Genomic DNA, 17,493 nt, shown 5'->3' on the forward strand with positions numbered 1-17,493 from the left:
GCAAATACAAAAACTAAATGCAAGGTGGTATCCTGGATTAGATCCTGGAATTGAAAAAGGACATTCGTGGAAAACTGGTGAAATTCAAAGAAAACCTGGATTTTAGTTAGCAATAATGTAACTGTGTTTATTTCTTAGTTTTGACAAATGTACCAAGATTATTTAAGACGTTAACATTGGGGAAATGGGATGGAGGGTATAAAGGAATGCTCTGTGCTAGGAATGCTCTGTATCTTTGAAACTTTTCTGTAAATCCGAAGTTATTCGGATTATTTTATTTAAAAAAGAAAGACAACATAATGCAGAATACCTACAAAGTAACATGTTTAATGTCCAGCATACAATAAAAATTTATTACAATGCAAATAAATAAGAAAATATGGGTCATAGACCAGAGAAAAATCAGTAAGTAGAAATGAAACTTAAGATAACATGAATGTTGGAATTAGCAAACAAAAACTCTAACAGCTATATAAATATGCTCAAAGACATAGAGGAAAATATGCTCATGATGAATTAAAAAATAATCACAACAGAGAAATAAAAAGTATAAAAAAAGAACCAAGTGAATATTCTAAAACAGAAAAGAATAATATCCGTAATTTACAAAAAAATAACCGAATGAGATTAACAACAAATCGGAGAGGACAGAAGAAAATGTCAGTGCATGTGAAAATAGATTGCTAGACATTATCCAACTTGAAAAACAGAAGGAAAAATGAACAGATCTTCAGTGACCTGTCGGACAATATCAAGTAGTATTAGATTAGTATTAACATAAGTGTTATTAAAGTCCCAGAAATACAGGAGAAATATAATGGAGCAGGAAAAGAATTTGAAGAATTAATGGTTAAATATTTCCCAAATTTAGTGTAAACCTTACAGATATGAGAAACTCAACAAACCCCAATCAGGATAAACATAAGGAAATCACACCTAAGAACATTATAACAAAACGGCTGAAAACCAAAGGTAAAGAGAAAATATTGCAAGCAGCCAGAGAAAAATAACACATTAACAGAGGGTAACAATGACACAAATGATAACTGAATTCTCATCAGAAACCAAAAAGGAAAAAACAATGGAATGTCATTTTTAAAAAGGTAAAAGAAAAACACCGTTGGTACAGCCACTATGGAAAACAGTATGACGGTTCCTCAAAAAATTAAAAAGAGAACTACCATATGATCCAGCAATAGCACTCCTGGGGAAGTATCTGCAGGAAATGAAATCGCTATCTCAAAAAAATATTTGCACCCCCCATGTTCATTGCAGCATTATTCACAATCCAGCATACGGAAATAACCTAAGTGCCCATCGATGGATGAATGGATAAGGAAAATGTAGTGTGTGTTTGTGTATATATATATATATATATATGGAATATTATTCAGCCATAAAAATGAAGGAAATCCTGCCATTTTTGACAACGTGAATGAATCTCGAGGGCATTATACTACGTGAAATAAGTCAGACAGAGAAAGACAACTACTGTATGATCTCATTTATATGTAGAATCTATAAAAATCTGAACTCATAGAAATAGAGTAGAATGGTGATTGCCAGGGGCAGGGGGTTTGGGGAAATGATGAGATGTTGATCAAAAGGTACAAACTTCCAGTTATAAGATGAATAAGTTCTGGGGATCTATTGTACAGCACAGTGACTATAGTTAACAATACTGTATTGCATACTTAAAATTTGCTGAGAGTAAACTTAAATGTTCTTACAAAAAACAAAAGAAAGTAACTATGTGAGGTGATGGATGTGGTAACTAACCTTATTGTAGCAATCATTTCACAATATATATGTGTATCAAATTGTCACATTATACACCTTAAATTTACACAATGTTATATGTCAATTACATCTCAATAAAGCTGGGGGGAATAATACTACCAATCCAGAATTCCATATCCAGGAAAAACATCCATCAAAAATGAAGAGGAAAAAAACACATTTTCATAGTAAAGAAAACAGAAATTTTGTCATAAGCAGTCTAGCACTACAAGAAATGCCAAAAGAAGTTCTTCATACTGAAAACAAATGTCACAAAATGAAAACTTAGATCTACAGGACTGAAGAAGAACAGAAATGGTAGATAAATAGATTATGTTTATTTTCTTTTATCCCCTTAGTCTCTTTAAAAGAAAGAACAAAGCAAAATAAACATATAAAGCAAATTATAAACAAACAGCAAAATGATAGGCCTAAAGTCAACCATACCAATAACTGAATTTATTATAAATGGACTAAACACATCAAATAAATGGCAGAGATTGTAACACTAGATAAAAAGCATGAACCAACTATATGCTGTGTATAATGCATGCACTTTAAATATAATGACACAAATAGATTGAAAGAAAGTATGGAAAAAGATATACCATGCAAAGAGTAAACAAAAGAAACCTGGAGTGGTGTATTAGCTTATTATTGTTGCTGTGACAAATTACCACAAACATGGTGGCTTAAAACAATATATATTTATTCTTTTATAGTTCTGGGGGTCAGAAGTTTAAAACAAAGGTGTTAGAAGACTGCTTCCTTCTGGAGGCTTCACAAAATAATCCATTTCCTTGATTTTTCCTGCTTCTAGAGGCTGCCTGAATTCCTTGGCTTGTGGCCCCTTCCTCCATCTTCCAAGTACATCACCTTAATCTCTGTTTCCACCATCACATCTCTCTTTTCTGACTTTGACTCTACTGCCTCCCTCTTATAAGGATTGCTGTGATTACACCGGACCCACGTGGAAATCCAACATAATCTCTCCATTGTGAGATTCTTAATTTAATCATATCTACAAAGTTTCTTTTGCCATATAAGGTAACATATTCACAGGTTTTGGGGATTAGGACATGGACATATTTGGGGGTGGCGGGGGACATTATTCAGCCTACCAAAAGTGGTTATATTAATATAAGATGAAATTGACAAGTATAAAGAGGTACATTTCATAATTATATGAATCACAGCATCAAGCATACACAACAACAACAATAATAAATGAGCATGCACCTAACAACAGAACTTTAAAACATACAAAGCAAAAACTAACTGAATTAAAGGGAGAAATAAACAAATCCATAATCATAGTTGAAGATTTAAACACCCCTTTCTCAGTAACTGATAAAACAACTAGACAAAAAAAAAAAAATCTGGGGCCAGCCTAGTGGCACAGTAGTTAAGTTTGGCGTGCTCTGCTTCGGTGGCCCAGGTTTGCAGTTTCAGATCCCAGGCATGGACCTACACCACTCATCAAGCCATGCTGTGGTGGTGACCTGTATGAAATAGAGGAAAGACTGGCACAGACATTAGCTCAGGGCCTGTCTTCCTCAAGAAAAAAGAGGAACATTGGCAACAGATGTTAGCTCAGGGCCAATCTCCCTCACACACAAAAAAAAATCAGTAAGACTATAAAAGATCTAAACAATACTATCAACCACCTTGGCCTAAATGAAATTTACCCAACAAAATGACATTAAAAAACTACGGAATAAGGCCAGCCCCGTGGCTTAGCGGTTAAGGGCGCGCACTCCGCTGCTGGCGGCCCGGGTTCAGATCCCGGGCATACACCAACACACTGCTTCTCCGGCCATGCTGAGGCCGCGTCCCACATACTGCAACTAGAAGGATGTGCAACTATGACATACAACTATCTACTGGGGCTTTGGGGGGAAAATAAATAAATAAAATCTTAAAAAAAAAAAAAAAACTACAGAATATATAAGCCTTTCAAGTGTAAATGGAAGGTTCACCAAGTAAATTATATATTGGGTAATAATACAAGTTTTAATAAATTTAATAAATTTAATAAATATATTAAAATCTTACAGATATGTTTTATGATCACAATGGAATTAATAACAAGAAAAAATCTAGAAAATTCCTAAAAATTTTAAAATTAAAGCACACACTTATAATTATCAGGGAAATACAAATCAAAACCACAATGAGATATCACCTCACATCCATTAGAACGACTATTACCAAAAAACAAGAAATAACAAGTGTTAGACAGGATGTGGAGAAAAGGAAACCTTTGTGCACTGTTGGTGAGAATGTAAATTGGTGCAGCCACTATGGAAAACAGTAAGGAAGTTCCTCAAAAAATTAAAAATAGAATTACCATCTGATCCAGCAATTTCACTTCTGGGCATTTATCTGAAGAAAACAAAATCACTATCTCAAAAAAAATATCTGCACCCCCATGTTCATTGCAGCATTATTTACAGTAGCCAACATATGGAAACAATCTAAGTGTCTATCAATAGATGAATGGATAAGAAGATATGGTGTATATCTATAGATACATATAGACAGACACAATGGAATATTATTCAATCATAAAAAGAAGGAAATCCTGCCATTTGTAATAACGTGTGGACCTTGAGGGCATTATGCTATGTGAAATAAGTCAGACAGAGAAGACAAATACTGTATGATCTCACTTACATGTAGAACCAAAAAAACCAAGCTCATAGATACAGAGAACAGATTGGTGGTTGCCAGAGGTAGGGGCTGGGGGTGGGGGAAATGGGTCAAGGTGGTCAAAAGGCACAAACTTTCAGTTATAAGATGAATAAGCCCTGGGGATGTGATGTACAGCATGGTGACTACAGTTAATAATACCATATTGTATATTTGAATGTTGCTAAGAGAGTAAATCTCAAAAGTTCTTATCACAAGAAAAAAAATTGTAACTGTGTGGTGATGGATGTTACCCAAACTTATTGTGGTAACCATTTCAAAATGTATACGTATATCAAATCATTATGTTTACACCCCAAACTAATACAATGTTATATGTCAGTTATATCTCAATTTTAAAAAATAAAAATAAGAATAAGAAAGTGTTAGAAAGGTGATAGGTGTTAAAAACCCACTGGTACTAAGCTGAGACTTCTTTATTGACATAAAAATAAACATAATTTAAAAGGGGGAAGAAAACAACAAAAAAAAGTTCTGTTAGAATAATTAAGATGACTTTTTGTACACCTGAAAAAAATAAAAACCACACACATACTTCTAAATAGTCCATGAGTCAAAGAAGAAATAATAAACAAAGTTAGAAAATATATAAAACTGAATAATTATGAAAATACAATATGAAAATTTGTAAAACACAGCTAAAACTGTGGCTTAGAGGGAATGTTATATCTTTAAATGAATACAAAAGAAGAAAGATTTTAAATAAATAATTTGTTTCTAATTTAAAAAGACAGAAAAAGAAGGACAAATTAAAACCAAAGCAAGCAAAAGCAAGGCCAGAGTTTTAAAATCTGAAAACAATAAAATAAATAAAAAGCAATAGAAAAATTAACAAAGCCAAAATTTGGTTCTCTGATAAGATTATTGACTGATAAACTTCTAACAAGACTGATCAAGAAACAGAGAACAAAAGTTATGAATATCAAGAATGAAGAGGGTATATCACTATAGATTGTAAAGACATTAAAAGGATAATAAAGATATAATGTTATAAACCAATGTTACCTCAATAACAAATAAACAAAAATAAAAAAAGATAACAAGGCAATATTATATCTGTATGCCAATAAATTTAACATTTTAGATAAAATGGAATCCCTCAAAAACACAATTTACCAGACTCACAGAAGAAGAAAAATGAATTTTTGAATAGTTCTCTTTCCACTGAAGAAATTGAATTTGTTAATACAAACTTTCCCATTAAGGAAGCTTCATGCTCAGATGACTTCAACAGCATATTCTATCAAACTTCAAGGAATAAATAACACAATTCCTTCAGAAAATAGAAGGCCATTCTCCAACTTATTTTAGGAGGCCATCATGACTTTGATACAAAACCTGACAAAGAATTACAAGAAAAGAAAATAACAGAACCCAACCTTCATGAATATAAAAACACCAAAATCTTTAATAATAATAAAAAAAAATCTTTAAGCAAATCAAATTCAGAAAAACATAAAAGAGATAATTCATCATGACAAAGTGTGTTTATCCCAGAAATGCAAGGTTGGTTTAGCATTCTAAAATCAATCAATGTAATTTACCACATTAACAGAATGAAGGAGAAAAAAATATAATCATGCCAACTGAAGCAGAAAGAAAACACTGAAAAAATTCACACCCATTCAGAATAAAGATAATCAGCAAAAGAACAGAAAGAAACTTTCTCAACCTGATAGTGTCTTCTACAAAAAACGTACACTAATAGCATACTTTAGGTGAAATATTGAATGTTATCCCAACAAGATCGGGAACAAGGGAAGGATATCTAATTTCACCATTTCTATTCAACATTTTACTGAAAGTCCTAGATAGGAAAAATAAATAAAAGATCAAAAGAAAGTAGAATTTACCAGTGAAGCCATCTGGGCCCAAGGTTTTCTTTGTGGAAAGCTTTTAACTACAAATTCAATTTCTTTAATGGATGGTGAGATATTCAGGTTATCTATTTTTTCTTGAGTAATCTTTGGTAGTGACTTTCAATGAATTTGTTTTTTTCCTCCAAGTCAGGGTCAGCAAACTTTTTCTGTAAAAGGCTACACAGTAAATATCTCAGGCTTTTCTGACAGTATAGTCTCTCACAACTACTCAACTCTGCCACTGTATTACAAAAGCAGCCAGAGATAAGTGTAAACAAATAAGTGTGATTGTGTTCCGATAAGACTTTATTCACAAAACATGTGGCAGGCCAGATTTGGCCCACAGACCATACTTTACTGACCATTGATCTAAGTTGTCAAATTTATTGGCATAAAATTATTCATATTACTTTTTTATCCTTTTAATGTCTGGAGGATCTATAATGATGTCACCTCTCTGATTCCTGACACTGGAACTTCGTGCCTTCCCTCTAATCAGTTTGTCTAAATGTTTATCAATTTGATTGATCATTTCAAAAATCAGATTTTGGCTTCACTTTCTCTGTTGTTTTCCTGTTTTCTATTCTACTGATTTCTTGCGCATCTTTGTTAGAGCCCTCCTTTTGCTTACTTTGGCTTTAATTTACTCTTCTAGTTTCTCAATATGAAAGCTTAGATCATTGATTTGAGATCTTTCTTCTTTTCTAAAATGAGCAAATGTTATAAATTTCTCTCTAACTACTGCTTTAGCTACATTCCTCAATGTTGAAATATTTTCATTTTCATGCCATTCAAAATATTTTGTAATTTACCTCATGATTTCTTCTTTGACCCAAATTTACAGAAAATTTGTTGTTTGATTTTCAAATATTTGGGACTTTCCACATATCTTTTTATTAGTGATGTCTAGTTTAACTCTGTTTTGGTCAGAGAATATACATTGTATAATTGAATCCTTGTAAATTTATTAAAACTTGTATTATAACTCAGAATATGTGTTATGTTGGTAAAAGTCTGTGTGCACTAGTAAGAGTATGCATTCTGCATTAGTTGGTTGAAGTGTTATGTTAACGTCAATTAGTGAAGGTAGTTGACAGTGTTGTTCAAGTCTTCTGTGCCATCACAGATTTTCTGACTATGTTAATTATGAGTGGGGGATATTGAAATCTCCAACTATAATTGTGGATTTGTCTTTTTCTCTCAAGTTCTCTCAGATTTTCCTTCACGAATTTTGAAGCTATTAGGAACAAACACATGTCCTCTTGATGATCTGACTCTTTTATCCTTATGCAGTGTCCCTCTTATCCCTGGTAATATTCCTTGCTCTAAAATCTACTTTGTCTAATTAAGATAGGCATTCTAGCTTTCTTTGGATTAGTGTTTGCATGGTATTTCCATGCAAAAATTTTTGCAAAATCTTTGCAAAGATATTTCCATCTGTTTATTTTTTTGTTTTTGTAAACAGCATATACTTGTGTCTTCTTTTTTTTTTTAATCTAATGTGACCAACTCTGCCCTTTAACTGGCATATTTAGGCTGTTTTAGATAATGTGATTATCATTGTAGGTGGATTTATATCTACTACCTTGATATTTATTTTCTATGTGTTTGACATTTTCTTTGTTTATGTTTTCCCTATTTTCCTGATCTTTTTTTTAACTGAATGCCTTTTATGATTCCATTTTATCTCCCTTATTGGCTTGTCATTGATACCTTTCCCTTTCCTCATTTCCTCCTTTCCTCCTTCCTTCTTCTTTTTCCTTTCTTTCTTTCTTTTTTTTTTTTTTTTTTTTGATTGCTCTAGGGTCTCCATTATACATCTTTAACCACAATCTTCCTTCAATTAATACCATACCACTTCATGTATATCAAATGAACCCTACGATAGCATACTTCCTCTCCCTCTCCCTGGTCATTGTCATACATTTTACTTCTACATATGTCACAAATTCAAAAATATACTGTTAACATTTTTCCTTTAGTCAATCATTAATCTTTTAAAGATATATTTTTAAATTAGAACAAAAGTGTTTTCTATTTATACACATATTTATCACTTCTAATGTTGTTCATTCTCTTGTATAAATCTAAATTTCCACTTGGTATAATTTTCATTCTGGCAGAAGAACTTCCTTTAATATGTCTTTTAGTGGTCTGCTTGCAATAAATTCCTCAGCTTTTGTTCATTTGAAAAAAATTTTAGTTTGTCTTTATTTTTTAACGATACTTTTATATGTATAGAATTCTAGGTTGACAGGGTTCCCCACACCCACAAAAATACTTTAAAGGTGTCTAGTTTCATCTGGCTTGAATAGTTTCTGACGTAAAATATGCCACTGTGTATTTTTCTCTCTGGCTGCTTTTAAGATGTTCTCTTTGTCACTGCTTTTCAGCTTAGCATACTTTTCTTCATATTTCTTCTGCTTGATATTCATGGAGCATCTTTGATTTGTGAATTTATAGTTTTCATTAAATTTTGAGAAATTTTGGCCAATATATTTTATGTCCTCTTTCTGAAACTTTAATTTAAATATGTTAGATTGCCTGAGGCTATACCATAGGTAACTGAAGCTCTGGGTCTTTCTTTTTGGGAGGGGTCTTTTTTTTCCATGTATTTACTTTGAATTTTTTCTAGTGACATGTCTTCAAGTTAACTAATCTTTCCTTCTGTAGTTTCTAATCTACTGTTGATTCCATCCAGTATATTTTCATTGTATCATTTCAGATATTGTATTTCTCATTTCTAGAAGCATGATTTGGGTAATTTTTTAAAATATCGTGCATTTTTCTCCTCATCATGTTCAATTTTCCTCTATCTTCTGAACATATGGAGTGTACTTATAATAGCTGTTTTAACATCCTTCCTGTGAATTCTCTCATCTTTGCCATTTCTGGGTCAGCTTCTATTGATTGATTTTTCTCCTGGTTATAGCTCATATTTGCCTCCTTTGTTGCATGCCTGGTAATCTTCTGCTGGATGCCAGACACTGTGAATTTTAGGCTGTTGGTGCCAGATTGTGTTGTGTTCTTTTAAAAATTGTTGGCTTTTGTTATTGGACACAGTTAAGTTACTTGGTATCAGTTGGATCCTTTTGAGGCTTATTTTTATCAGGAATTAGTAAGAAGGTGCAATTTCAGGGCTTACCTTATTTATTTCCCTTCTCTCAGGAATTACTGTTCTGTGCTGCCTGTTGTCCACTATCTGAAAACTATTGTTTCATATATGTTGCACAGTTTTCTAGTTGTTTAAGATGAGAGAATAAATCCAATCCCAGTTACACCATCATGACCAGAAGCAGAAGTCGGAAAGAAAGAAGCAATTGCCAAAATAAGTAAATTTAGCAAGGTTACAGGATATATGGTCAAAATACAAAAATCAATTATATTTCTATATACCACCAGCAAACATTTGTAAAATAAATTTTTCACGATAATTTCATTTATAAAAGCAAAACATATAAGCACTTGGGAATAAATGTAACAAATGATATGTAAGACCTCTACACTGAAAATTATAAAACACTGCTGAAAGAAATTAGATAACATCTAAATAGAGAGTTGCATCCTAACCATGGATTGTAAAATTCAACATTGTTAAACTGTCAATTTTCCCCAAATTTATCTTTAGATTCACATTAAACCCAATTATAATATGAGCAGGATGTTTTTCATATGTGATTTTGTTTTGATTATTTGTTTAGTGGTTACCTTGAGGTTTGTATAAAAATCTTGTGTTTGAGATAGTCCATTATCTGACGGCCTCTTGTTTCCTTATACTAAGTCAATTCAATCACTTTCCTCTTCCCCTTCTAAGTTGTTCTTGCTATACCTTATTCTATCTTGTGTTGTGGGTGTGTGTTTACAGTGATGAGGTTATATTTATTTTTGGTGAATTCCTTCCTTTGATCTTAGATTTTGGTATTTAAGTGGTTGCTAATCTATTCTGGTAAAGATCTACTATTTTTCTGTTTTTGTCTACCTATTTTTCTCCTTGCTCCAAGCTTTGTATTCCCTTTCTTTTCTTTTTTTTAGGCCTGAGGGCCTTCTTGATTATTTCTTGTAGTGGGGGTCTCCTGGCCATGAACTCCCTTAGCTTTTGTTTATCTTGGAAAGGTACTATTTCTCCATCATATTTGAAGGAAATTTTTGCTGGATAGAGTATTCTTGGCTAAAAGTTTTTGTCTTTCAGTATTTTGAATATATCATTCCAGTCTCTCCTAGCCTGTAAAGTTTCTGTTGAGAAATCCGCTGAGAGTCTGATGGGAGTTCTTTTGTACGTTATTTTTTGTTTTTGTCTAGCTGCCCTTAATATTGTTTCTTTGCCATTGATTTTGGCCAGCCTTACCACTACATGTCGTGGAGTGGGCCTTTGCCTGTTGACGTATTTAGGTGACCTATTGGCTTCACTTACTGGTATTGCCTGCTCCTTCCCCAGATTTGGGAAGTTCTCAGCTATTATTTCCTTGACTAGGCTCTCTGTTCCTCTTTCTCTCTCTTCTCCCTCAGGAATACCTATAATTCTTATGTTACATTTCCTAATAGAGTCAGATATTTCTCGGAGTCTTTCTTCATTTCTTTTTAGTCTTAGTTCTCTCTCCTCTTCCATCTGGAGCATATCTGTATTCCTATCCTCTATAATGCTAATTCTTTCCTCCATATTGTCAGCTCTGTTCTTTAAAGATTCCAGATTCTCCTTTATCTCCTCCATTGTGTTCATCTCCATCAGTACTGATTGGCTTTTCTTTATGATTTCAATCTCTTTTGTGAAGAAACTCCTAATCTCATTGAATTGTTTGTCTGTGTTATCTCGTATTTTGTTGAGTTCTTTTATGATAGCTATTTTGAAATCTCTGTCATTTAGGTTATGGATTTCTGTGTCTTCAGGGTTGGTTTCTGGGTGCTTGTCATTTTCCTTCTGGTCTGGTGATTTCATGTACCTTTGCATTGTGGTTCCTGTATTGGCTTTATTTTTCCTCATCCTGGAAATATCTGGTTGCAATTTCCACCGCCGCCACCATGTGGGGGTTAAGGGCTGTGTAATCTGAGCCCCCTGTGCTCTGCCCCAGCTGTTTGCTGTGATCAGCTGGCTGCTTGGTCTGGTCTGGTCAGCTGAGCTGCAGTGTCTGGCATGCAGGGAGGGGAGGCTCTCTCTTTTGCCTGCTGGGTCCCTGGCGTGGGGGCTTCTCTATTTAATTGAATAGAAATTTTAAAAATTTCTATTTTTTTAATAGAAATTGACAAGTTGATTCTAAAATATATATGGAAATGCAAAGGACCTAGAATAGCCAAAACAATCTTGAAAAAACAAGGAAGACTTACGCTATCTTAGCTCAAGACTTATCGTAAAACTAGAGGAATCAAGACAATGTGTTATTGGCATAATAAGTAACAAAGATCAATGGAACAGAATTAAGTCCAGAAATAGAACATTTATAAAGTCAATTGATTCTTCAATGAAGCTTCAAAGCAATTTAAGGGAGAAAGAAAAGTCAACAAATGTTACTGGAAGAACTACATTTCCATGTGGAAAAAAAATTGACCTCAACCCTACCTCAACTATACACAAAAATTAATTCAAAATTGATTACAGACATAAACATAAAAGCTAAAACTATAAAGCTTCTTAGCTTTATAGACAACATAGATACAACCCAAATGCCCATCACAAGAACAGATAAACAAGTTGTGAAATAGTCATACAATATAATACTATCCAGCCCAAAAAAAACCTGCTACTGATATATGCAACAACAGAATCTCACAGATATTGAGTGAAAGAAACCAAATGTAATATATGATTCAACTTTATATGAAATTCTAGAACACACAAAACTAATCTATGGTTAAAATTTCAGAGCAGTAGTTGCCTCTAGGGCTAGGAGAAATGACTGGAAAGGGGCATGAGGAAATTTTCTTGGGTGATGAAAATCTAAATCTTGATTACAGGGAGGTTACAGTTATGATGCATTTGTCAAGATACTTTCAATTGTATACTTAAGAGTTGTGTGTTTCGTGATTTATCAATTTTACCTCAACAATAAAAATGGAACTTTAAATACTGAACTCTAATTAGTAGGCTAGTTTTATACAATGGTATGGTTTATCAGTTATAAAACTACTTCCTGTGTTTTCTTGTGTGAACAAATGTATAAATATATTGAGTATAACGAGAGCCTGGTTTCTCACTCTTGGAAAGATATATAGATTTCCTAACTGTCTGCTGAGAGGGACTATAGCAATGACACACAAGTAGCAAAAAACACACCTTGTAATCAGATCTTGGTTTCTCAATACCATTCTCCACTAAACGGAACCAGGCTGCCTTGGAGAAATGACTGATTCTAGAGTAAGAAAAGTACAAGATAAACACAGAACACATATGTGCCCAAAAGTAAAGAATTGCTCAAAAAATGATGGGGACATGTCAAGAGGACAAAGGAGTCACTGTAAAGAGGCCCCCACTGGCGGTTCAACAGTAACCCACACCCTCTAGCAATTTTTCTGTCACCTCATCAGTGAGCTGCATGTTCCTGTGGCAGGAACCACACCCTCTCTTCAGAGGTCTGAATCTCTACCCTGTGGTTGGGGAAGGGAGTACATCCTTTAAGTTTCTAAGGTACTTCTTTGTCAACTCTTCTTCAGCCCTAGAGGTGGGAGCTGTACTTTGTAGTTGCTACTTCTGTATAACTTAGAGTTCTCTTTTACCTCTTTTAGTGATTGATTATTTTTCACTAGAAAACAATTCTTTATATTAAATTTTTCCTTAAAATCACTGGTGTGGTATATGTCTTCTGATTGGGTCCTGACAGACATAAGGACATATCATTTCTCTCTTAGCCCTATCAAAAATTATATACCTAAATATAATCATGAGGAAACATCAGACAAACCAAAATGAGAGACATTCTACAAAATAAGTAACCTCTACTTTTCAAAATTTCAAGGTCAAATAAGATAAAGAAAAATTACAACTAATTGCAGTGTGTGACTGTGGCTTGGCTTCTGTGGTTGGGGAATAGGAAGTAATTATAAAGAATATTGATTGGGACAATTGATGGAATTTTGAATATGGACTATGGATTAGATAATAATATTGTATCAATGTTATAGTTCCTAATTTTGATAATTATACTGTGGTCATGTAAGAGAATGTCCTTATTCTTAGGAAATACACATTGATGTACTTAGTGGTAATGGGGAACTTACTCTCAAATTGTTCAAAATAAACTTGTGTGTATGTGTGTGTGTGTGTGTGTGTGTGTGTGTGTGTGTAGGGAGGGGTGAAAGAGAGAGACTAATAAAGCAAATGGGGCAACATGTAAGCAACTGGCAAATCTAGGCAGAGTGTACATGGGAGTTCTTAGTACTATTCTTGCATCTTTTCTAAAAATGTTAAATTATATTAAAATTGAAAATTATCAAAAACAAAAAATACACTTAATCCTTGAAATATGTTAAATATGATCATTTTAAAAGGAAGGCATCAATAAAAGTTCATAATTGAAATCTGGTTCAAGATGGCAAATTGAATACATGCACAACAGGACTGAGAAACTACTACAGGGGAGGATTAAATTTTCCTTCTACCCTTCTAGGTTCTTTGGCTGGTCTGATAATTAAATTGACACAGGACAGATTAACAGGAGAAAAGCAAATTTAATTTCATATGTATGGGAGCCCCATAAAAAAATCAAACCCAAAGGTGGTCAGGCAGTTGAGGCTTACATGCCATCCTGAGCTAAGGAATGGGATAAGAGGCCTAGGACTTCAAACAGGAGGAGAGCAATTCACAGGAAGATAAGAACAGATGTTTAGTAATCAGACATTTGCCCTGCCGTGCAGGTAAGTCTTTCAGATAAAAAGTTATCTTTAGTAATAGCTCTCTTTCTGGGCCAGGCCCCCTATCGAAATTCTTTTAGGCAGTTAAGGGAGAGGGAAAAGTGTTCCCTGAGTCTGCTGGGTCTTGATTGCCTCCAGCTCAAAATAATCCACATGCCAGAGTGGCACATTTCTGGGTGGCATATCCTGCTCCCCTTCACTACCAAAGAAATCTCAAAAGATCCCCAAGCAGATCAGAAATTGTGAGCCGGTAGGATATATTTGACAGCGAAACCAGAGCAAAACCTGTAGCACAAAACTCAAACAGAATACAGCTGTTGAGAGGTTAAAAAAGCCATTTTCAACAAAGCCTCCAGCTCAGAGTCACAAAAAAGCAGGTCTGGGACAATTATCACAGCAATGAATTGAAGGAAGAATTCAGAATACCTAGATCTTTCAAGCACCCTCCCCTCCTTGGCTTACCAAACAGGAGGCATCCTCAGCATTAGACTTCAGGACAAAACCCCTAGAACTGCTTTCTAAACAAAGTGAACAATTTACCTTGTGTGTGGGAGGAGGGTGTGGGTCTACTGTAGGAGTTGTCCTTGTCAATGATGAGGCTAGAGAGAGGCAGAGCAGAAAGGCATAAAAGAACTACTAATTTTAACTTTTGTCCCTGCAAGAATCTTGAGATCAGTTCTGATACAGATAGCGCTCAGAATGGGCACTGAAGCCTGAGAAGCAGGGAGGTGACCCAGGTTATTTGCAATTGAATGGAAAGGGAAGCTCTCCCTCTCTCCCACTCCCACAGAAGACAAGTTATTCAACCTACCCAACTGCATTTCTGGACCTTTCCCCACTTTCAGCACGCACACTTCCCTCCCTCCAGCCCAATATTACTCTAGGCAATGAAATGACCAAGAGACAAGATTTCTGAAATCAAAACTTGAATTCACCAACAAATGAACCTCAATTCTAGAATGAAAGCTCATTGTAAAAAGGATTTTTATCTTTTTTCTCTGCTGTATCTCCAACACCTGGAACAGCGTAACTGCTCGGTAAATATTTGTTGAATGAATTGATAAAAGCAAGTCAATAGAAATAAGTTAAATGCCCAACACTAATGGAAATGCTTAAGTAGCAATCCATATAGCTAAACATTATGCAACCATTAAAAAGATTATTTGTAAAGTTAGTGATATTGAAACTGAGGATAAAGGAGTTAACATTTCCCTGGATTAGGGCGAAACTGTGTCTAGTACCCACAAGGCTAACATGGGAAATGAAACAACCAAAGTTTCTGAGCTTGCCTTGCAGAACAGCAGGAGGAGTGCTGATAAGAGAGGAACTTCCTGACAGCCCCTGCCTGACTAAGCATCTTGCAAGAGCACTGAGAAGCTAAAATGACTGTAACCTTTAGACGTCACAGACGAAGTATGCACCACATGCAACACATAGAGCAGACAGTCATGCCTGTGCAGAGGACTCTTAGAACTTCAGCCTCCAAGGCTACATGTCCCCCCCTCCCCTACCTAAAACCCCAAATAAAAACCCTTGCATGTAGCTTTTCTGGGAGTTCAGGATTACAGCATTAGCTGCCTGTTCTCTTTGCTCAGCGCTTTGCAATAAAATTCCTTTCTTCCACTACACCCGGTGTCAGAGATTGGCTTGCTGCGCTACAGGTGAGTGAACTCACTTCAGGTTCAATATGCATATGGAGAAATATTTGATGATGGTAAAATTTTTTCTAAGGAAAAGAGTAACATATTCAGGAAGGAAATACATAACCTCTTGGTGGGTTTATGTATTCTTGTTTTGTTGTTCTCTGTACTTTCTGATTACAAATTACTTCTATTATTAGAAAGAACCTTGTCCTTTAATTTTCTTATTTTTCTCTTGAGCACACCTCCAAACCCAGCCCAGATATGATTACCATCTAGCCTGAACTGAATGAACCATTTAATAAGCAAATGCAAGATCCTATTCAGGCAGGATTATGTAATGCTTGAGAGCATGAACTCTGGAGACTATATGCCTATATAACTAAATTATGGGGTCCCAATACTGACTCTAACTTAATAGCTGTGGGACCCAGGGTAAGTTACTTAGCCTCTATTGGCCTTAATTTACCCATCTGTAACACTGGGATAAGATACTTCCTCATTAAAGTGTGAAGATTAAGTGAATTAATATTCTTTTAAAGCACTTACAACAGTGCAGGGCACCATAAAGCTATGTAAGAGTCAGCTTCTACTATTACTGGATTCAAAACACTGCACTAGCTCTGGTGAGGAGAAAGACGAATCAGATGCCAGTCCCTATCAGCAGAGAGAGGGAGGCACAGAAAAAACTGACATAGGAGTCAAAGCACAAGGAAACCAGGCTGAAACCAGGTACAACCAAGAAGCGGGCATCAAAAGGAAGGAGTGATTCATTCTGAAGACAGAGAGTCCAGAAGTCACAGGAGGGATGGCATTTGAACCAAGTACTAAGAAGAGGTAGGACTCCAACAGGCGGCTAATAAGAGGCATGCGAGAAACCGCAAAGGAGCTAGGCAAAGACTAAAATTGAGTTGCTCGTTCCCTAGGACACCACAAATGCGGACAGGATGGAGTGACTACGATGCATAAGAAACCTCTGGTGAACCGAAATGGTTGCAGAGTGTTCATCACGCAAAATGCCACCAAACGGGAGGGGAATGATAAAGCTAACAATAATAGTAACAATAACAGTACGCTCCAAGCTACTAAACTGTAGAAACGAAATAAAGAACAAAGGTGTCGTTAAAAAAGCCAAGATGACCACGACCGATCGCTCTCCCACATCCTCGAGGCGCCAACACTGGAGACAACGAGACTGGAGCCAGCAAGAGGCGAAACAGCGCCTCCCGCAGGCGGCGAACGACCCGGGGAAGCCCCGGGAGGAAGAGAGCTAGCGCGAGAACTACAACTCCCGCCGAGACCGGACCACAGGCCCCTTTCCGCAACTTCCGCCTCCGCCGCACGGCCGCACGGCCCCTCTTCATTCGGACCTACCAGGGAGCGGGCCGGCGCGTACCGCGCGTGACCCCGCGTGACGGGGACACCTAAGTCGAGAGGCCTGGAGGCGGGACTCTGGGACCCCATTGGTAGAAAGGCGACCCGAAGAGGTGGAACTAAACTTGAAAATCTCGATAGTTATTGGAGTTCATGGGACAAGGGCGGAGCTAAAAAATAAAACCCCAGGATACTGGCCAATCAGCGTCTAGGACTATCCCGGGGACCGGGAAGGGGAACGGGGCGACATGGTTCTGTGGTCACATGCCGCGGGGTCCGGTGGGAGGAGC

General features: G+C 35.7%; 1 protein-coding gene across 1 annotated transcript in view; it reads right to left on the bottom strand.

Moving 5' to 3' along the window:
- KLRG1 (killer cell lectin like receptor G1) overlaps positions 1-14,843 on the bottom strand; it is a 38,157-nt gene extending 23,314 nt beyond the window's left edge. The window contains exon 1 of the mRNA XM_058558841.1: positions 14,730-14,843. The gene's annotated coding sequence lies outside the window, so the exon portion shown is untranslated. The remainder of the gene's footprint in view (positions 1-14,729) is intronic.
- Between the last annotated feature and the right edge of the window lie 2,650 nt (positions 14,844-17,493).

This window comes from Diceros bicornis, chromosome 17 (assembly GCF_020826845.1).
Source record: "Diceros bicornis minor isolate mBicDic1 chromosome 17, mDicBic1.mat.cur, whole genome shotgun sequence".
Lineage (NCBI taxonomy): Eukaryota > Metazoa > Chordata > Mammalia > Perissodactyla > Rhinocerotidae > Diceros > Diceros bicornis.